This window comes from Caloenas nicobarica, chromosome 2 (genome assembly GCF_036013445.1).
Source record: "Caloenas nicobarica isolate bCalNic1 chromosome 2, bCalNic1.hap1, whole genome shotgun sequence".
In the NCBI taxonomy this organism is placed as follows: domain Eukaryota; kingdom Metazoa; phylum Chordata; class Aves; order Columbiformes; family Columbidae; genus Caloenas; species Caloenas nicobarica.
The window spans coordinates 61,737,960-61,760,469 of NC_088246.1; the positions used below are offsets into that span (position 1 = coordinate 61,737,960).

General features: G+C 39.9%; 1 protein-coding gene across 3 annotated transcripts in view; it reads right to left on the reverse strand.

The window, feature by feature from the left end:
* EZH2 (enhancer of zeste 2 polycomb repressive complex 2 subunit) overlaps positions 1–18,552 on the reverse strand; it is a 51,424-nt gene extending 32,872 nt beyond the window's left edge. For all 3 annotated transcript variants that reach the window (XM_065627686.1, XM_065627685.1, XM_065627684.1), the window contains exon 1: positions 18,438–18,552. The gene's annotated coding sequence lies outside the window, so the exon portion shown is untranslated. The remainder of the gene's footprint in view (positions 1–18,437) is intronic.
* Between the last annotated feature and the right edge of the window lie 3,958 nt (positions 18,553–22,510).

Sequence of the window (22,510 nt, forward strand, 5' to 3'; positions counted from 1 at the left end):
TTTATTCCACCATTTCTGCTGTTCACATTTGTAAGTACTCTAAGCTGTAACAAACTACACACTTTTCAATTTGCTAAACAAGAAAAAAGCCTATACATTTTCATTAAATTTTGTTGTCTGGGGTTTGCAGTTAGGATTGCAGAGCAGAAAAGCTAGTGAATTTTAAGATCCATTTGTCAGAACTAGTCCACTTTTCATACGAAGTTTCAGAATATTCCCTACAATAGCACAAGTGGCACAAGCTAAATGCCATCTGTTCAAGAATAGTTAAGCCTGTCTTAAGAAGACAGTAAAATGTTAAACAGTTTCCATGTAATAAATAAAAACATGATACTGGATTGTCTAAGCGTAATGGTCTGATTCTGAGAGCCCTCAGGCCATATCCCTCTTCTCTGTCCCTATTTGCCCTTCTGAATCCTACCTAGCTGTTTCTATTGTTTTAAAATCTTCTTTCCGATGTTTTTATCCTCTTCATATGATGAGCCTACAGAAACTACCTAACTGCTAAAGATCCCCCTCCTGAGAACTTTAATCCAAAAGAAACTATGTAGCAGTCAACTCTTTATTTACAGGCAGATTATCTGGTCCCCAAAATAGATACAAAAAAGCAAGCATAACTCTAAAGCAGTTACATTGTTTCTAGAAAAGCTCCCCCCGCAGAGCTAAGAATGACTTCCATGCAGATCCTGAGCTAACCTTGCCAGATCTCACCAGGCACCACACCAAGGCAAACCTTGCCATAACTCCCTGTACCCTCTGTGCAGAAGAGGGAACACTGGAAAATACAGTGGGACATCCCAAGTGATTCTAGCATGAACCTGGTACAGCCACAGACAGATGGACTGTCTCATTCCAGACTGGGCAATCACCCCAATGCCACAGCAAGCAAGGAGATGGCTCGTGCTGCCCAGGGACGTTGTGGAGTGTCCTTCTCTGGAGACATTCAAAACCCGCCTGGACGCCTTCCTGTGTAACCTCATCTAGGTGCTCCTGCTCCGGCAGGGGGATTGGACTAGACGATCTTTCGAGGTCCCTTCCAATCCCTAACATTCCGTGATTCTGTGATGTGCCACACTTAACTACAAAGCCTTGGTCCAAAGCTGTGCTTAACCCAGCCAGTCCTCCTGGAGCACAGCTCTGCAGAACTGAAGTGACCCCACACTGCATATTCCACACATACAGCTGAGTGTTTCTACACTCTGCTCGCCAGCTCTCATACCATCCATATTTTTCCATTAGTTGTAATATTATAGCTACCCAATTGCCTGAGTATATCCATGCACAGTATACCTAAGCATGTGGGTAGAACTGGACATTAAACAATTTACAAATTAGAAGACAAATGTAATTCTAAACAGACCACCAGAAAATACAATAAAACTAACAAAACTAACTTTTTTTTGACCAATAAGGAGTTTGAACTATGGTTTTAGGAAAGTGACATACTGAATCCACCTAAACACTGATTAAAAATAAACAAACCAACACACACATACAAAACACCAAAACCAAACCAACCAACCCACCCAAAACAGAAACAGTACAAGGACACAAACTCAAACATATCCTTTTAATCTATTATTTTCAGTTTCTACTCATGCTCACATAGCTGGAAATGAAAACAACAAAAAACAGCAGTGTCCTACAGCATATAAGTTTGTGTTTTAAATAAACTCTGCTAAGCATTTCATAATGATATACTAGATCCACATTCTTTACAATAAGTTTTAATGAAACTTCATGCCTATAAGCTTAAATCAGCCAATAGTTGCTTTCAGCAGCCAAAGTGTGTACAATACATCGAGAATTTGCAATGGGAGACAAAGAAGTGTAGTAAAGTTTCAGCTCAAATTTCTCCTGTTTTGACTACAGAACATAGAAATAGTCTTATTTAAAGAAAACGTCCTATTTTTCTTCAATCATTTTTGCAATATCCATCAGTGACAGACAACCACACAGATAATTCTCTAAATTAGGCAGTCTATTCAGGCAGTCATACTGCTGACAAAGACAATACTTAAGCTTCTTTGGCTACCCTGCCAAATTTCAGGGAAAAAATAAAAAATTATGAAAATTTTCAAACTGGAAAGCAAGGGAGAACAAATGAGGGGGTCTGCCCTTTTAAAAAATGCTATCAGTTTGTAATTGTGCTAAATATTACACAATATTTAAAACTGTACCAATATTACATTATCTTCCCTCTACTCACTGTTAGCATGCCCACAGCCCTGTGAACAGCAACATACTTACACTAAGTTCTCTGGACTGGATGCACTGGTAAACTCAAAGCACGCATCTGAGCTGGCTTCATGAGCTGCCACTTCAGATACCACAAACTTACTTATTTAGATTCAAACCTACATAATGAAGGTATCCACCCAAGTAATTTCTTCAGCAGCAATAGCATCTTACAGTCATCCCCACCCTTCCCAACTCTTTATTCTCACCCCAATACTGAGTGGCAGACACTCTTCTTGAAGGGATGCACAGCAAGCTGGGTTAAACTGACCAAAACCAAATAAAAGCTCACTTTTGTGATTGATTGTTTTCTGAAACACAGATCAGTTTCATGATCACAACTGTGGATTCCTGTGCACAATTATAAAGTAAGGAAGGAATTGTTAGGAACTCAGACCAACACTGGGGAAAAACTAGTGCGGGCAATTACACTACGAACACGCTCTGGTTTTATACATCAGTTTGCTCTGGAGTGGGAGGCAGATGTGCTCTTTAACTGTAAGTTGTTATCAGATCCAGACAGCACGTGGGTCTCTCAGCCGGACTATACGCAGTCTTACTAATGGAGAAATTATTATTTATTAAACCCTATCTGAAATCATTATTGAACTTCAAGCATCCACATAACTTGGGTTTTAGTTAAACAAAAAGAGCGACAACAAAAAGAAAAAAAACAACCACACCCTCTTATGCTTTCTCAAACTAAAAATATTTTTGCTCAGGCAGCAGAATTTTGGACAACTTTCATGTTCAACTCAAAAAGCAGAATTTTAGCAACAGAAGGGATTAACAATATTTTTTTCCATAAACCTGCAAAAAAAATCCATACCTGCTAGAAAACAAACAAAACCAATAAATTTCAAGCATAAAAAAACCCCAACAAAAACCTATGCATTAAGCTTAGACCTAAAGTTGTTAACTTCCCAAAAACTACCTCATTAAAAAAACCCCCTCAAATTATCTTTTATGTTACAGAATTTTATATAGCACAGTACAACGAAATGATTTTAACTGTAGCTAAGTATTTTTCAGCTATGTTAAACTAAACTTTTTACTCAGAAAATCTTGAAATTTACTTTTAGTATTTTATTTCATGCACCCTAAATGCAAAACAAGACAATACTCTCTATGAACCTATCTTAAACCTTGCCAGAGTAAGCAGCTTCCAATAACTTCTTGTTACAATTATCAAGCACCTGAAAATAAACTATCGATAACACACATACATATTGCCAGATTTCAAAAACACTGACTTGAACGTTCATTATAAATTAACACTGTAATCTGTCAGATGTATTTTTTTTATTTATAACAAACTTTTGTTAACAGCATGGAGAGATGCATGAAAAAACTATGGTCAAGAAACAATATTACTCTCTTGGGCTAAGTAAGTAAAACTGTTCACTGCTGTGATTTCAGAGCTGCTATTAATAAATACTACCACCACATTAAGTTACACAAGCTGCAGAAGTGGGAGGAAGAATGACACTCCCAGCACCTCAAATGGCTTTTTACCTGTGCTAATAGCAGACACACACAAAAAAATATGCCTTGAAGTTTTATAGTTGCTTGCTACTCTACTTTCTGGATTTTCTAACGCAAAACAAAACATGGTTTTATTACAAACTTATCTATGTAAAGGAGCACATTTGCATTTCCATGGGAAAAAAGTATTCCCAAGGCCACCGTCCGTTTGGGTATTTCAGACACCAAATCAGACTGACTGATAAAGTCTCTCGCTCTGAATACAACACAGAAAAGGTTAACATAGTTTATTAGTAATATTTCACTACAACAACGGCGGCACATTTATTCTTTTACAGAATTAGACTGAGAAACAGATGGAAGTAAACTATAGTGTGGTGTTTTTACTATCCTGTATTATAGGAATGAGGTATTTTAAGTTTACAGTGCAGTTCAACCTATTTTTAATCAAGAAATACCTAAAAATACTTCTATAATTAAAAATTTACATCACGTTGTTATTCTATATGCTGAAGTTCTGTATCATTAAACGATGTTTAAATTTAGAGAGAGAACTTACATCAAGAGCTACCATCAGTTCAACTACCTTCCTCAAATGCTATTTGGTGTCAGTTTTATCTGGAAAAAGATATCTGTCTATTGTACCAGTGGCCCCTGGTCACTCATTTCCACCCTTGCTTAGCCTTCTCTAGTGTGAAAGCTTAAGTGCTTATGATTCCACCAGTAAAACTAGGTCAGGAAAAAAAAAAAAATCTGTCTGAACAGTCCAGAAGATAAACACACTTAGTTTTCAAACACAATTTTTCAATAAAATCAGCTTCACAAGCTGCATTTGTTCAGCAGCCACATTGATTTTTGAAACAACACAAGTTAAGTGGGGGGGCAACACTGGGGCAGGAACAAGACCCAAAGAATTGAAATTGGACAGTTTAGGCTTCAACAGAAGTGTTTGTCAAGTCACGTCATCTCTCTGCCACTCAGTTTCACCAATACAGAAAAATTATACTTAACAACCAGAAACAGGAAACATTTACTAATCCACCCATGCCAGTTGTACCACTCTTCAGGCAGATAAATGCCAACAGGTTTGTAACTTAACTTCTATTGGGCTCTGTTTGGCGGTATCTAAATGAAATCAGTTCATGAACTGAGCTAAGCAGGTAACTCCAAACAGCTCACCTGTCCTTCCTCACTCTGACAGGCTTCAGCTGTTGTGGATGAAGTAGATTACAGAAACACTCATAATTAACTCTAACAAGATTCTATGTTCTGCAAGAATGTTCTTGACTACTCAAGAGATGGAAACTATTATACAAGCTATTGTCAAAGACAAAACTATTAATTTTAACAAACTTGGTGTAAGGAAGAGAACCATCAGATGTACCTCAGATATACAAATGCCACAACCCCATACTGAGGAATTTAAGAAAACTGTGTGAAATCAAATATCCAAATCTCAGAATACTTCCTCTTCCTTCCCACCAAGTTAGCAGAAAAACCTTGACTTGAAAGCAGAATTAAAAGCCTGTGTTTCAATTGTATTGTAGTTTGGGTGACAACCACATGCAAGACATTCTACTGTCAACCCTAACACCAATATAGACTGATGACAGCTGCAGGCCTTCCAGGTAATATGGCAACACCAAAAGCAGGTCTGCTGCCATAAATAGGCATACTTTTATGATGAGCAGTCTCATCACAATTAAGGTCGTATTATTGTGATACAGTTAGTAACTTGCAATTATTATTTGGAACACTAAAATACATTTCAATTAGTGGAATCCCTTCAAAAGTAGTACTCTGTCACTACAATATTGCAGAGTCTTTTATGCACCAACAACTTAAAATCTTTGCCTCCACTGGAACCAGTACACTCTCTACTCCCTGACATAATCAATGGTTTCTAGCATACTAACAGTTACCTAACAGAATTTAACTCTGAAGAACATCATTTCAACTTAACTAAAACTAAGCAGCACATTCACTTACCTATTTGCTTTCGGAAGCTGACGACAAGTACATGCTAATGTATTTCTTGACTAGGACTGGGAAAGTGGGATCCTAAAATGGCATACGTTCCTCTCTTCATTGTCTGTCTACGCTACTTCAGCATCTCAGATAGAATTTATAAAGCAAATATGACAAATTTTATTTAGGTGATCCGTTACATAAAATCAGATATTTTCTACAGTCGAAAGAAGCAGAGTTTCATAATTGGACTAAAAAGTCAAAATTGCTCATGCTGGCCTGATAAGCACACAAAGAAGAACTACGTAACCAGGAGAGTCAAGGGAAAGGAGCAAGGTCTCTCCCTGTCAATGTCAGCAAGTGATTAGAGGAGATCATCCACTTGCCTTAGCCTATAACACTTATCTTCTGTGCCACGTAAAACATACTATTCACGTTGTAATTTTTTTTTCTTTACAAGGCTTTGAGCAATCAAAGCAGTTAATGTAGCAAACTACTTTGGCAAGTAGCTTTCAAGAAGTGTGTTTCCTGCTATCTCTAGGTCAACTAAAGATTGCTCTGAAAAGATGTAGTGAGTGGCAAAACAACAGCAACCACCACTTGTAACTTGTCTACATTAGTTGCCAGTGCAAGACAAATACAGAAGATGTGTATAACGAGTTAAAATCTAGTGCAGGTTTGTTCGATTCAGTTCTGCCTCATACATCCCACCACAGCCACTCACAACAACTGCATGCATTCAAATAAATGGTTGAAAATGGTTATTTTCCACTTCCTATTATTAGTACAAGTCTAAGACTTCAAGGCACATTCCATTTATTCTTAAGAAAATTATTTAAGAATACCACATGTAGGCTCCTGAACTCCTAAACAGTCTATTTAAAAATGTGTGTCATGGTTTTGCCTGTTTCTGGGCCTTATCAAAATTGGACAAGTCACTTCAAGAATTTCAATTAATACATAAAAGAATTACTTCCCTGAACAGCATGCTTTCTTACACAAATCAGACCTAAACCCAGATCACAGAAATTGAGCACTATTCTAACCCTTCTACTGAGGTATATTGATCTATGCTAAATGAAAGTGCAAGACGCAACAGACAAAACATAGCAAGAGTTTTCATTTCAACATGGGGAAAAAAATTCTTCACCAGGAACATGCACAGGAATGCATTAAGCAGAAACATGCTAGAATATCCAATCTTGAAAACATTTCAAAAGTGGTCTGGAAAAGACAATTTCAGTGTTGGCCTTGCCTGAGCCGGAGACTGGATCACATGATTTCTAGATGTACCTGCCAACCTAAGCTATTCTACAAGTTAATACAACTCTGAACCGGGCCAGCCATCCCAAAACCAAGGACCATGCTATTTTTAAGGCTGATGCTATGGAGTTTGCTTGGCTTTTAAATTCCAGTTTAATATTTCAGAACATGAAAACAACCACCACTCTATTCTAAAATTCTTGGTATCTCAATCAGCTACAGGTTCAATTTGGAAAACACCACTACTAAGGGAACAACAACTTGTGAATTAAAATGCATAAGAATTTAATCAGACTGAACTCTTCAGTTTGGTGTGTAATCACTGATTGTTCTAATCAGTAGAAATATTTGTTATTTTACAGTCTTCCTTTAGCAACTCTAATAATTCTATCAACTAGTCAGTTCACACACTCCTTCCCACTACTATCCAGTTTGTTCATTTGAAAGAGTCCTTCTATGCTCAGCAGTACAGTTGGAACTTTCATGTCTATCTCTTAGAAATCATAATTAAAAAGGAGAGATCTGAAAGTTCTTCACTAGTTAAAAATGTAGTCTAACTAAAATGCTACATACTTCCTATAAACTTACCATTACGTTTAAAATAAAAGGGCTGGTTTTTTCAAATTAGTTGTCTTCTTATCCTAATGGGGTTCTGTTTCTCTTATAGCCCAACCTTCGTGCCTTTGAAGTGTCACTCAGACCTTTTACTGTGTTGTTTAAGTGACTACAGCTTTGCTTTGCACTTGGTGCAAAGAGATCAGGGGCCTGATCTCTACCCCACAGCATTAATGGTTGGTTGTTTTTTGGTTTGGTTTTTTGTTTGTTTGCTTGGGGGGGTTGGTGGGTGGTGGGGTTTTTTTTTGGTTTGGGTTTTTTTGTTTTTGTTTTTCTTCAGACTTCAGTTCCACCTTTTTTCATTTTTAAGTAAACTTAAACACACTCTAGAAAATACAAATAAGCAAGTCAAGCAATACACATGTTCATGCAACTATTCTATGACCTGCTTCCCTGCAACTCGAATAATATGCCTCTGCAGTTTTTTCTTCCCCAGCACAATGTTTTTCTTCAGCCTTGTGACTATCCCAGCAGATCCTTAAGTTAATAGCTCCCAATTTACACTTCAGGATATTCAAGACTACTGAGATGCTTTTCTGTATCTTTTGATTAAGAATTTCAGCTTCTTTCAAAAGAGGCTTTAAAAAAAAAAAAAAAAATCAACATTTTGTGGCAAATTCACATCTGGTCATCACATACTACCTTGATAAGATGTCTATCATAAACAAAATAACAACTGTATACACCCTTTTCTCTTACAGCTGTATGAACAGCTACCAGTGAACTAAGACTACGGTTTCATGACATACTTAATCCAATCAAACTATTTATTTGTAGTAGTACTACTACCAAATTAACTTATTAATTGTAACGACTCTATTTTTATCTGCAATATTATTCCCCAAATTAAAAATAGTTGGAGTGGTTACTAAATTATAACATAGGCAATACCTTGCATCTGTAATCAGAATTCCCTCTAAATGGCTGATTTTTAGCTCTCCTATGATAACAAGGCTGTTGCATCCTTCTGCATACGTCCTCTACAGTAACTTAGATGCAAACGGAAAACATAAATCAAATGTGACGTGGCTTACAGTTAACTAAGTTATGTATGTTTTCTGCAACAGATTCATGAATGACTGCAAGTGCCATGGCATTATGAAAAGCTGCAGTGTGAACTCGCATTATATATATTAAAAAAACAAAAAACAACAAAAAATTATCAAAAAACCAACAACAACAGGGAAGTCATGAAAAGTAAAAACAATACTAGGGAGAAACACCACTTAGGGCTGCACACACTGATGTACCAACAGCAGCAGATCCCTGCTCAAGCAATGCCATTGCAGCTAACCACAATTCAGAAGACTCACTGCCATACCTGCTCTCTGCTTCAGTATGTAACAATTACATACACTACTACAATTCTGCATTGTACCCCTAGATCTTGCTACAGAATGCTCCTATCTTAGATATTAGGAATTCTAACCTTCTGTCCAATTTCCAGATTTGGTAGGAGTCCCTGTTTTCACTCCCCATACTTAACTCCTGACTTCTGCTTGCCTTGAGCACATCTACTTTCCTTTATCAAGTATTGTTTCTAGACTGTTTTTAACTGTTAAATTAGTCTCTTCAAACACAGTTTCTCATTACTGCCCAAACGTACCAGACAAAAGCTGCATGGAGGACCAGACAGATTGGACTTTCAAGCATCACCCCAACTTTATGCTGGCATTGCTATAAAAAGAAGCACTTCTACCTGCCACTCGTTCCTGAAACCGTGCTATCATTTCCCTCCTGACAGCATGAGCATTTTTGCAGCCAGACACTGACAGCAGTGAGGAAGTTCTCGGGCTGAAAATATCTTGGCTACTTACAAATGAAGAAAAGTGAGCATCCAGCCACTCTGTCCCCACCTAAAGAAACTAAACTCTGGCCTTAGACATTCAAGTTTCAACTCCCTGTCTGTGTACTAAATGCCTAAGCCTGCAGATCAATTTCTGGATGTGCTGAATGCATACTGAAATTGATACCACTTATAATCAAATGCTCACTTCACACAGTTAGTGAGAGCAGTTCAGTTACTGACAAACAAGACAGGAGGGAAACAAGTCAACTCTAGGGCTCACAGAACTCACATTTTCTTCAATCGTGCTCCCCATCTGATTTAATTAAAAAAAAAAAAAAAAGAAAAATTTGCCTCCTACAATATTTCTTGCTCTCTCTCCAAACAGTTAATTCACACAAATAGTTTAACACCATGTTGCTCGAATATTCTTTTCAGGAGTTACTACCACTATTATAACCTGACCAGGCAGACATTAGAAACTCCAACACTTTACCAAAGATGAGGAAGAAAGAGAAGAGTGAGAAGTCAAGTAGCTCTTGGATATTAAAGGAAATGTGCCTCCACTCCCTTTTTCTTCCTGGAAAAACATGTGGAATCTTAATTTATCTTCTTGCTGTTTTTACATTAGAATTTTTTTTTCTGGATTAGAAAACTATCAAAGCAACTACCAGATATTCACCATCTTTTATCCTATCTGCCAGCATGCTAAAAACTTTGCAACTCAAGAGCTTATAAATAATTCAAACCTTCCAGAAGCATTTCAGAAAATATAGCTAAAGTTGTCTGTGGTTCTTAATATCTAAAATAATTTTAATCAATCTGATTCAAAAATTTAAATAACAGAAAGAAAAAAGTTTGACACTAACTATACATTGATTAAACATGAAGTACTTGAGTAAGATCCAACAGCAGAACCGTTCTAGAAAACAAGCTTATTTCAGATTTTCTACCAACCATAAAGAAGGAATCTTTCATTTAGAACATTTACTCTTCAAGAAACAATGGTATGGGTACTTCTCAGAGCTTCATTCTCTTCAGTACAGAAAAATTAAAAAGTTATGTTTGTGTCCTGGTTTTGTTAAAAAACAAGTTTCTCTTTTAGCGAATTTCCCTGTCAGCTAAAGCCTTCTAAATAACTGCAGTTTTCCTGAAAGCTAGATACATGTTTTGGTAGACATAGCAATGGAATGCGAGGTCATTGATAAGGATGGATGCACATCTCACGAGAGTAGTGAACTTAAACAGGTGACCAAAAAAACTGACCAACTAAAGTATTCCATCCCATTCACGTGATACTTCATACGAAAAGTGAGGGATCATGAAGATTTCATCCCTTTTTTCCTTATGGCCGACATTGGGAGAGGACCTTGCGAGTTGTCCCTGCGAACTGAGGCCTAGTGACAGACTGAATCCAGTTCCGGTTGACTGTCGACTCCAGTCCAGGACTTCAGGTGCCAGCCCTACATCTACCAGGGCAGTTTCTGAGACTTTCAAGATTGGTTTTGTATATTCTGTATTATTTTCTCTATTTTTTTTGGTAGCATTAGTAAAACATTTTTAATTTTTTCAGCTCTCTTCTCTCTGTCCTTCTTTCCCTTTCAATCGCCTGTCCTTAGTGGGAATCGGGGAGAGGGAGAGGCTGAAGGAGGAAGCGGGGGGAGAGGAGGTTAACAATACATCTGCCACGGTTTTATTGTCACCCCGCAATCAAACCTCGACAGTCTGTTAATAACAAAATGAGATTTCAATACAAATAATCGGATTTCAAATATATTTCCTTACACAAACACAAGAGTAGAACCAAAAAACACCCCACAATGTAGTATACTTTGTTTTCAGACAGTCATTAAAAGATAAATCCTTAGAGTCTTCAATCAGTCTGTATATGCCAGCCTGCAGCTTTCAAAAGTATGCTCCCCTTCAAAAATCCAGTTATTTCTCTGTATCTACAGCTTCAAGATTTAGAGAAACAAAACCAGACATGAAATAATTACTGAATACTACGTAAGGAGTGAAAGTAACTACTTCAAAGAAAAATTTTCTGAATTACCTATATTATTGCTTTCTTTTAGAACTTTTCAACATTTGATACTTTTAGAAAAATACTGGTTTGGAAATAGAAATAACAAGTTCACATATGCATCTACTTGGCTGGGGAAGGGAGGAAAAGAGAACAGGGAGATCATAACCAAGTATTTTATATTAAAGATCAAACCAAAACTGCCACCAACCAAAAATCAACTGAAATCACTTCAGTTTGGGGAACATCAGCAGAACACTGTGCAGCAGATAATGCAACACTTTACTTTTTACTTGGATATCTGCATGTATAAACACTTAACTATATTTGCATGTGTGAGTAAGACTATTTGGATCAAAAACTAAATAAAACATTTTAAAACTCCAAACAGCAGAATAGCAACAAAAGTTTCAAGCCTGATTTTGATCATGCTTTTTACAATTCACCATTTAAATCATCCTACATTTCTTACATAAGACCAAGCCTGGCTATGTAAGTAAAGTTTTATGCATAAAACTTGAACTTCACCTTTGTGTTGTTCAAATGCATACCTCTGAATTTTCTCGGATTAATTCACAGACACCCAGAGGAGTTGGATGACTCCCACACACATTGCAAATAACCTCTGTTACCTAACACCTCCATCTCTTAAAATTTAGCATTTTGATAGCCTGGGTAAATCTGGCAGAAGAACTAACACTCGCTGGGAACACTAAAGGCATGTCTCCACAGGCAAAATAATTTAGGGTGTGAATTTGAAGTGCACTGACTATTTCACCCAAACTTGTTTTGTGGACACACCTTTTTTACTCTAAACACTCTAAAATAGCCACAGGTTCTTCAGCTCAATCCAAACACAAAAAAGCATATTGGAAAAAAAGCCCAGCCGCATAAGGATCAAGTGGTTCAATAGCTATTCCATACTTCTTTCCCTGCATAGGCAAAAGGCCTAAACTTTGGGCGACTTTATGCTTCCATGTATGCAGAATTTATTGTAGAACAGTCTAGCAGATTTTGGAGCTGAACAGGTATTGGCCAATTGTCTGAAAAATTCCAAAGTGAGCTTCAAATGATGAGAGCAACGATAAGAGTTATTGACACAGCTCTCATGTTAAAGCCCTCAAAATAACTGGGTCTAATGTATGGCATCCCTATTCTATAAGGTATATGGGGATGAAACCATCAGCACATTAGAATAAGTGTTGCTTATAAAGGGAAAAAACAGAGAGACTACTTTCCCAGAAGCTTGATTTAATGGAGAAAATGAATGAGAAACAGTTTCTTAAAAACAGAATAAAAAATTCGAGCCAAAACAAAAAAACAGCAAATAAACACCAAAACTCCACTACCCTTCAGTGAAAAACTCAGGCCTCTTAGGCTGTGGAAGGGAATTACAAATTCAAAGGCTTTGGAACCAATTATGTCTCCCAAGTTTCAAAGCAGTGATGGATTGAATACCAATAATGGTTAAACTGTTTTAAGAATAAAACAACATACATCAATCTCTTCTAATAGCTAAACAGTGGATTTAACTTTGCATTAAATGCATTAGTAATAAATACTCACTAGAAACATGGCACTAACTGGTGGACATATAGCTGGAAGAAGTTATCACAAAGGACTAATTTTATGCTGCCTACAGCTATAAATTGTATCATTAAAAAAGAGACAATAATAACCTAATGACTTCAACCCACTTGCCGTGGTATAGTTTCACAGGAAAAATCAAGCATCTGTAACACACATCTGCCCAATTTCTGACAGAAGCAAACTGAATTCTATCTCTAGAATTTTTTATCTTACTAGTAAAAAATGAAGCCAGACAACTACACACAAAAACATAAAGCCTGTCAAATCTACTCATGCTAAAGAACATGAAGAGGAAACCAGCTCACATTAAAAAAAAAAAAATCCATATGAGTGTTAAGATTTTAGTTTCTTTCCCTTGAAATGCTTTGCTTCTTTAAATTACATCTGATTTAAAGCAAACATGCAGGCTGTGAAAAAGAGAATGCATGGCAGGAAAAACTGAACCAATCTTATCAAAAGCAGAATGGGAAAGAGTCAGATGCAACAAAAATTGTCAAGGGAAATAGCCCTGGTTCTAGATTAAAAAATAATTTAAGAGAATAAAGAAATCATACCCTCCTGTAAAGACCTCGTTTCAGTTCACATCTTGGAAATCTCAGGATGCAGACTGCAATTTGTACTACTTTGCTTGCATAATTACACATACATCGTTTAAGCAGGCACCATATGCATATATAAAAAATAAAACCAACAGCAAATTCTCAAGTTCTTCTGCAATTGAGTATCAAGGAAGTCTTTATTCGTGCACAATAAGGTGTCATTTTTACCTCATTTATTGGAAATTGTATATATCCAAATTAGAAGTTTTGGAAGTACTATATCACATTTTCAAGCAAATTACAATACTGCACTGATCCACTCACATCATTACATCATTATTTTTATCCGCAGCGTTCCAAATATGCACAGTATCTGTCTAGATTTCCAAATGGCCTTCTCACCTTAAAAGTATTACTGATTTTACCATTAGAAAGGAAGCATAGATTGCATTTTAGATCTTCCCAAGACAACAGCATTTTTGACAAATTAAGCAGAGACACAGTTACTGAAACAGCCTCTATACAGGTATCAGCCAGGCAGCCAAAAGATTCCTAAAATAAGGACCTGACCCACATTAATCTGCGAGGGGGAGTTATTTGTTTACAGTTTTTTCTGGACACAGCAGGGATGTTAAGAGACATCCTTTTCTCTCCCAATAGTTTTTAAATGACAATCAATTTACAAGTCTGTGCTTAAATAATTTGTATATATTTAAGAATTCCTTTCTTTTTCCACTATTTTTAAAAGAAGCTTAATTTCTCAGTATTATATACAAATTATACTTCTACTTTGCACTCTTCTTCTCAAGAGCTGCCTCAACCCACATTTACTAGTCTTACTTCATCTTTTTAATTTATAATATATATTCCAACTATAACGTTGGAGGCAGTTTTCTCAGTTTCACTGAGGATCCAGACCTCAAGACCACAGTCTGACACATCTTAGTGGAAATCTAGGAGTACAATGAGAAAAAGCCTGTAACACTCAAACTACCTACTATTATCAGTTACAGAAAGCGGCATTGTCACTAACGTGTTTTTGAAAACTTCACTGTTTCTTGCTTGGAGCTCAGTGGAACCTATTCCCTCCTTCAACAAATTTCACTCTTTAGTTTCACCTCATCCATAAATAGACATACACAGCATCATCCCAAAGTCTTTAATTAATTTCTGTGAGAACAGGTAGAACACCTATTTAATAATTCTGTACATTGTTTTCCTTTTAATCCTTAGTTCAACAAAACTCTTGAGCATATACTCTGACCTAAAAACCAAATCCGAGCAGTCTAACTTGTAATCAATGTTTTTATCATTCCTCCGTGAAACACCTCTCCCTGTTTTGCATCCATTTTATACAAGGTTTTAGCTTGTGTCACCTTTCTTCCTCCCAGACATAGCTGGTTTACTGAATTTATCACATAAACTATGTCAGTACTGGAGTAACTCATCCATTTAAAGATTGACTTAGCCATTCTAGAACAGTTGTACAAGTCATATAGATAGATACTAAATGTATAGTTACATTTATAAATGTATAGATACAGACAGAGGCTGTCTTCAATCAGATACCATTTCCATGAGCCCAGCACTGCTATCCACAGACTTCGCTGATAGTATAAACAGAAGGAGGGTAGCAACTTTAACATTAAAGTAAACCTCCTGTTACTGTTCTACAGTTTCTGTTAGCAGCAGTCTTGTTTCCTAATGTATTATTCAAATACTTCATCAAATCATTAAGAATTAGATTTACAGTACATAGTCCATTTCCTCCATGTTTTTAATCTAGTAAAGTGAATTTTGCTTGAATAGGTAATTCTGTAAAGATGACCTACTTAACTCAGTAAACTTCCTTGCTTAGCAGAGACCAGGTCCTGTTCCTGAGATTTTCAGTATCCCTGCTGAAGAAAACTCTATTCCCCCTTAAGTTTCATAGATAACTTCTCCTCATGTTAGCTAAGATGCATCTATACGCATTAACAGTAGAATTACAGAACTTTCAGATTCCAGATGACACTAAAATTTCCCATAGCACTTCCGCTCAAATGCAACATAAAGCAAACGTTTATTAAACATGCCTTCTGTCATTAGTGCAGCCATTTTAAATATTAACTCTCACTGGTCAATCACATGAATAAAGTACTGTCATCTAAAATTGTTAACATTATAACTGTGAACTTATTAAAATGTATACATGATATATACAGCTAAAGCAGCAGAATCTTCTTGCGAATGTTGACAATAACACTTTTTTCTTTTACTAACTTTGAGAGGAATTTTAGAGTGCACCATCTTTTCTGGGAATATTGTTGGAGTGCACTAGATGCCAGATGTACTTTATTCTGACATAAGTCTCTTTACAGAAAGCAGCAGATAGCTTGCGCTCTCTCTATATAATACATTTAGTGCATTCAATCATATACTACAAAAATTCCCATCTCACTAAACCAAAGTTTCTTTGAAGGTAAGCAGAACTGCAGAAATATATTTACATTTCACCTATGAATGCTGCAATGTCACAGAAAAAACAAAAATCCATTTGAATACACATCTTCAGTGAAAACACCATATTTCTGCTTGCTGGCCATTCTAGGAAGAGAAAGAAAAAATACAGCAAGGAAAAAAAATTGAGCTTGAATTTCAAGTTTCTGGTCTAAGTTTGCACACTACCACTTTAGCACATATTAAACTGAGAAAGACATTTTATGACCTTTTGATGAAGTCTGTCACTTTTCAGGATGAAATTACATATTAAAAAAAAACTCTGAAAAAGTTTTTTTTCGCCACTTTTTTCCCTCAATTAGAATCTTGAATTCTTTTAAGTTCCAGATGAAAATAGCTGTTGGCATCTCATAGAACATTTTACTGTCATGGATTTCTCTACAGGTTGATTAACTTTGCTACTTTCATTCCTCATGTAGATAGAGGAAGAAGAAAAAAATAAAACACACAACTATTTTTCCTCCTTTTTTTTTTGGTAAAGGAAACTCCACAGCCAGAAATGTAACATTTTTGATGTAACAATCTTAAAGCCAGTACTTCATAAAGCATTAGCTCTCGAATTTAAAAACACTCCACACGTCACACAAAACTTTTGGGTCATATCTCCTAAAATAGTGGAAGCATGCTTTCTGAAAGACCCTGTAGAACTGGAAGCATGCTTTCTGAAAGACTCTGTAGATCTTAAATATTCACATTTTAATAATCTAAAGTGCAAGTAGTTATAGCACACTATGTACAAGTAATACTCACCCTTCTGAAGATCCTTTATTGTTACCACAAATAAACATTACCCAGACTCTCAATTTGATATAGACACTGGGGACAAAGAAAGAATGACCTTTTAAATTGATAAATCACGTAAAGAATCTGAACGTGCCAACCTCTAAAAGAAGATGAACCTATCTATGAGGAAAACCCATTTTAGAAGTGAAGATTACACTAAAAATGCTGGTAAAACTCTTCACTGAAATCTGTATTAGTAAGAACTAAACTCGTAAGAGCTGAAACTACAGTTGCTAGACTTAGAGATAAACCAATCCTGCAACCTTTTGCAAACGGTTACAAGCTGTTAGAGACCAAAAATCTGAACTTCCAGCTCCATAACTTAAGAAAAAAACCAAACACACACACACCTTTTCTTTAGCTCAAATAAAATAAGGGCAGTGCTTCCTAAGTTAGAAGTAAGTATGGTAACGTACAAGTTTATTATCCCATTCCTGCTGCATCTATATATAGATATATAGATTGTATATATATATATAGATTGTTTTGTCTGTTAATAACAATTTCTGAATCGCCATGAATACCTGTTACTGTCGAATACATACACACGATGCCGCAACACACCGATTTCTTTATTCAATCATACATTTGTTGCTCAGGGACAGGTCTGCCCGGTACACTCCTTCACATCTCCTCCGATATCCTTGTTTTAAAGAGCGCTCTGTATACCTGCGCTTGGCGACATTAGATCCAAAAACACCAGAATTTCCAGCTCCCTATGAACTTTCTTGCGGCGCTCTGGTAAATCAGGGTTGTACGGTGCCCTTAACGATTAGAAAGTTCGCCGGAGCGGCCGCAAGAGTGATTTACCCTCTCTCTCAAACTCCCTTCCTGAACCGCGAACCCTCCAATGCCGGGAACCCGAAAAGCGGCGAGCCTCAAAACCGGTTTCCAGGGCACCGGGGTGCGGGCGGGCGGCCCGGGCCACGCTCAGGCTCCCCGCCCGGCTCGCCCCGCTTCCGGGGGGCTGAGCGCGCCTCAGCCCGGGGTAGACCCGTCCGAGCCTCCCGGGAGCCCAGCTCAGCGGGGGAGAGCCCTGTGCCACGCTGGTCACCCAGGGTACATTGGCTCCTCCGCCAGGCACTCCGAGAACTCACCGGGTGAACGCTGGGCACACACGTGCCTCCCTTCCACCCCTTCAATCAAACCGCGCCTGAAGCAGCCGCCGCATGCAGTCAGCAGGAACGGGGAGGAGGGGAAGGAAACCGCCGGGTCTTCCCCGTTCTCCCGCTCCCCTCGCAACGCTGGCCCCCCATCCCGCCGCCGCGTCCCACCCTCGGGGGGGGGAACGACGAGCTAAGCCCCCTGCCTGGGGCTGCGCTCCGCCGAGCGGGGGTCGGAACACGAACCGCCGGCCGGGCTGGACGGAGCCAACTTAGACAAAGGGCACTTCAGACTCCATGTCTCTCCCTGCCAGCTGTCACCGGCCGGGAGCGCGCGTCTCGCCGCCGGCGCGCCCCGCGCCTCTCGCTGCGCCCGCGGGAACGGGACGGGAGGAGAGTGCTCCTCGGGAGCCGGCGCCCCTCTGCCACCCCATCCCCGCCTTCCGCGCCCTCCTCCCCTCCCCCCACTACAAAGAGAGCCGGTTATAAATAGCCGTTCCCAGCGCCAACGTCTCAAGCCCGCGAGGTGTCGCTCGCTTACTCACCCGTCCGGCGGCCCCGGCCTCGCGCTGCCGCCCGGTCGCCGCCGCCACCGCTGCCGCCGTCAGCTCCGCGCCGCGCCGCTCGCTCTCCCTCCCCTCAGCCTCCGGCTGCCGGATTCACCCTCCCGGACCGAGCGCCAAACGCGGCGGCCCAATCGGCATCGCGCTCATTGGCGAGCGCTGAGCACCGCCTCGATTGGATGGCCGCGGACAGAGCCCTCCTCGCCAATCAGGCGCGGCGGTGGGCGGGGCGGGGGGCGGGAGCTCGCTCCCCACGTGCGGGGGGGTGGCGGAGGCGGGCGGGAGAGTTCTTTGTTCTCGCGCTGCCCGCGGAGAGCTGCGGGGCTCGTGCTTTACCGTCTCGCCCGCCTCCGCGGCCTCGCGTCTCCAGTGCCGCGGCTCCCCCTTCACCAGAACGGGGACGGGGCCGGCGCGCACCGGGCCACGGCGGCTTGAAACTCTCCGCCGCCCCACGTGGAGGGGGGGAGGGAGGAGGGAGAAGGGAGGAGAGAGGATTGGCGGGCATCGGGAGGGAGCGCGGCGCAGCCCGGGGAGGGGCCGCGCTGCTCGGCGCTGCCGAGTTTGAATCAGTTCGAAAGTGGGAGCCCTAACGGTTTTAACAGTCCCGTCGCCGCGCGCGCGGGGGTGGGCAGCCCTGTGGGAGCGGCGCGGGGCTCGCCAGGCGCGAGGGCGGGAAAGTCTGTGTGAGCGGCAGCGGCCGGGCGGGCGCTTCCCCGCAGCTCCCCGCCTGTTGCTTCCCTGGCGGGCAGGGCGGCTCTCTCGCCGCCTCGCCCTCCGCCCGCCTCGGCGTCCGCCGGGGGCTCACGGCACCACAACGAAAGAGCCGAGGGCGGGCTGCGGCAGCCTGCGAGCCCCCGCACACCCCCGGCGGGCAGCCGCGCTCCTCCCCAGCCTGCGCATCCCGGCGGATGTCGGCTGGCTGAGTCACTTTCCAGAGCTGCGTGGCGTGCCTTCGTACTGTCTCGTTTGACCTTTGCTTACCCAAACTTTACCGGCATCTGCCCTTTTTTTTTTTCCGTGCATCATGCCGTTTCTCTTGGCTTTTTCTCTGCTCTCAAAACCCTGCCCAGCCCTGTCGTGGGAGCGGGAATAGAGCAGCAGCAAGGTGTCCACTCCACATCAGGCTGGGATCATGTGGCTTGTTCCATGCTGTCTCCAGCCTCTAACGTTGCTATCCATTTCCCTCGTTTTTAATCTGTGAGCCATCCTCATCATTCTTGTTGCCAAGGTTGTGTTTAAAATTGAAGATTCACACTCCTTTAGTCCACTGTCATCCTGCTCTTCGGCCACTCTAGCCTTTCTTCATCTTCAGCGGTGAAAAATAAAACTGTGACTGTAAGTTTCCTGACGGGTACTTTGGCCTTCCTTTGTGACCATGTCCCTTTCCTGTCTGTCCTGCACCGAGTGCTGCTTCCAAGGTGCACTGGAGCATGAGCCGCATCCTCACTTCCAGTATATTCCCGTCATCCTTCCTTACCAAATATCAGGTCCTTTCTCTGTTGCAAATGCTTTGGTACATCTTCAGGGTTGAAGCTCCAAAAATGAGGAGCAGCCACTGTAATGAGGTCCTGTGTGATAAAAGTCTCTTGGAGGGGAAATAAATCACAAGCGCAATCTCATTCCAAAATCATGCATTTGGCTTCCATGTCAAATGAGTCTCAGTGTTCTACTTAAAGGTGATGTGCTTGTGTGCTTTTATATTCTCTGTCTTTCTGTGTGTAAGTCCTTAAAATTTCCAAACTTTGTCACATATTAAACTTGAAATAAAATCTTAAGAGTGGGCATTCCTGTACTGTGTGTTCTCAATTTACTTCTTGGCCTTGAAAAGAGATTTCTACTAGTAGCTTATTTTTATTTTAAAATCTGGAGGGTTTTGTGAGTTAAGAGCAAAAAGCTGCAGCAAAAATTATCACCTCATACAGTTACATGTCATATTGTGGTAAATTGCCATATACTTTCTTTCATTCCAGTGGAATGGCTGACAATTGAAAATATTCTCTTAAAATTATTAGTTTGGTGCAAAAATAATTGCAGTTTTTACATTGCTGAAATTTGCCGTTTGATATTGGAATACATTCTTAAATAAATATGATTATGTTATACATCATTTTAATGCGCTTTTCTGGCTTTATGGTGGAGGTTTTTTGCTACTTATTACTTGCTGCTTATTTTATATTTATTATAGACTATGGATATTATGTTAGACAAAAAGCAAATTTGAATGCTTTTCTTATTCGAGTTTAAAATGGGTCGTCAAGCAGAGGAGACAACTTGCAACATCGGGAACGCATTTGGCCCAGGAACTGCTAACAAACATACAGTGCAGTGGTGGGTCAAGAAGTTTCGCAAAGGAGACGAGAGCCTTGAAGATGAGGAGCGTAGTGGCTGGTCATCGCAAGTTGACAATGACCACTTGAGAACAGTGATCAAAGCTGATCCTCTTACAATTACATGAGAAGTTGCTGAAGAACTCAACGTCGACCATGCTATGGTTGTTCGGCATTTGAAGCAAATTGGAAAGGTGAAAAAGCGCGATAAGTGGGTGCCTCAGGAGATGAACGAAAATTTTTTAAAAACCCAAACTTTCATTTTGAAGTGTCATCTTCTCTTATTCCACACAACAACAATGAACCATTTCTCAATCAGATTGTGACATGCGATGAAAAGTGGATTTTATACGGCAACTGTCTACGACCAGCTCAGTGGTTGAACCAAGAACAACCTGCACAGCATTTCCCAAATCCAAACTTGCACCAAAAAACATCACGGTCACTGGTGCTGTGCTGCCGGTCTGATCCACTGCGGCTTTCTGAATCCCAGCAAAATCATTACATCTGGGAAGTCTGCTCAGCAAATCAATGAGATGCACCGAAAACTGCAGCACCGCAACCAGTTTTGGTCAACAGAAAGGGCCCGATTCTTCTCCACGACAAACGCCTGACTGCACGTTGCACAACCAACGCTTCAAAAGTTGAACAAATTGGGCTACGAAGTTTTGTCTCATGCTCCAGACCTCTCGCCAACCAACTACAACTTCTTCAAGCATCTCGACAACTTTTTGCAGGGAAACTGCTTCCATAACCAGCAGGATGGAGAAAATGCTTTCCAAGAGTTCATCAAACCCTGAAGCACAGATTTTTACGCTACAGGAATAAACAAACATTTCTCATTGGCAAAAATGTATTGATTGTAACAGTTCCTATTTTGATTAATAAAGATGTGTTTGAGCTTAGTTTTAAGGATTTAAAATTCACGATCCAAAACTGCGATTACTTTTGCACCAACCTAATATCACACGTGCAAAATACTAGTAATTTCTGGAAATTCAGCTTTTTTAATCTGTTCTGCCCCCAGATGGCTGCCACCACCAAACTGGCTACCCAGTCCATTCACAACTTATAATTCGTAATTTATTTTGATTGTTAGAGTTGCACTTCATGGCATCCAGCTTTAGTCAGCAAGTATAAATAAGCATTGATAAATAAGCATGGGGTAACTTAATATAAGTGGTACAATCAGCCACAAGGTGGAAAAATCTGCATTGTAGAACCTGCCCTGTGAATTAGACCTCGCACAGATCACTTTGTTTTTCTCTCTTGCACAGAAGATTATTCATCTGTTATACCTGAAAGTAATGCTTACTAGAAAATTAAACACATTTTGAATTGAGTTACTTTTTCTCCTTTGCTCTGTAGCAAAACAACCTTTCTACCAAGGCTCCATTCTAGTCTCTGAAAGTGATGAAATCCTCAGCAAGGAGCTCCATTTCTGATCAGTTATTCAGGCTGTCTTATACAACCAGAAGAATTTTAGGAGCTGTTTTTTTCTGTGCCCAGCAGTTTAATGTTGCAACAAGCTCCATACAGACTTTCTGTTTTCACAAAGTAAACCACCCAGATGGTTTTCTGATTCTACTGTATTTTTATGATTAAAGAACACCTGTTTGAACAAGGACCTACTTTATGCAGAGGCATTCAGACCAGATCTTTAGGCAAAAATAGTACTAAAAGTTTTGAAGTAATCACAAAATCTGGTATTTTGAGTTGTTTTGAAAG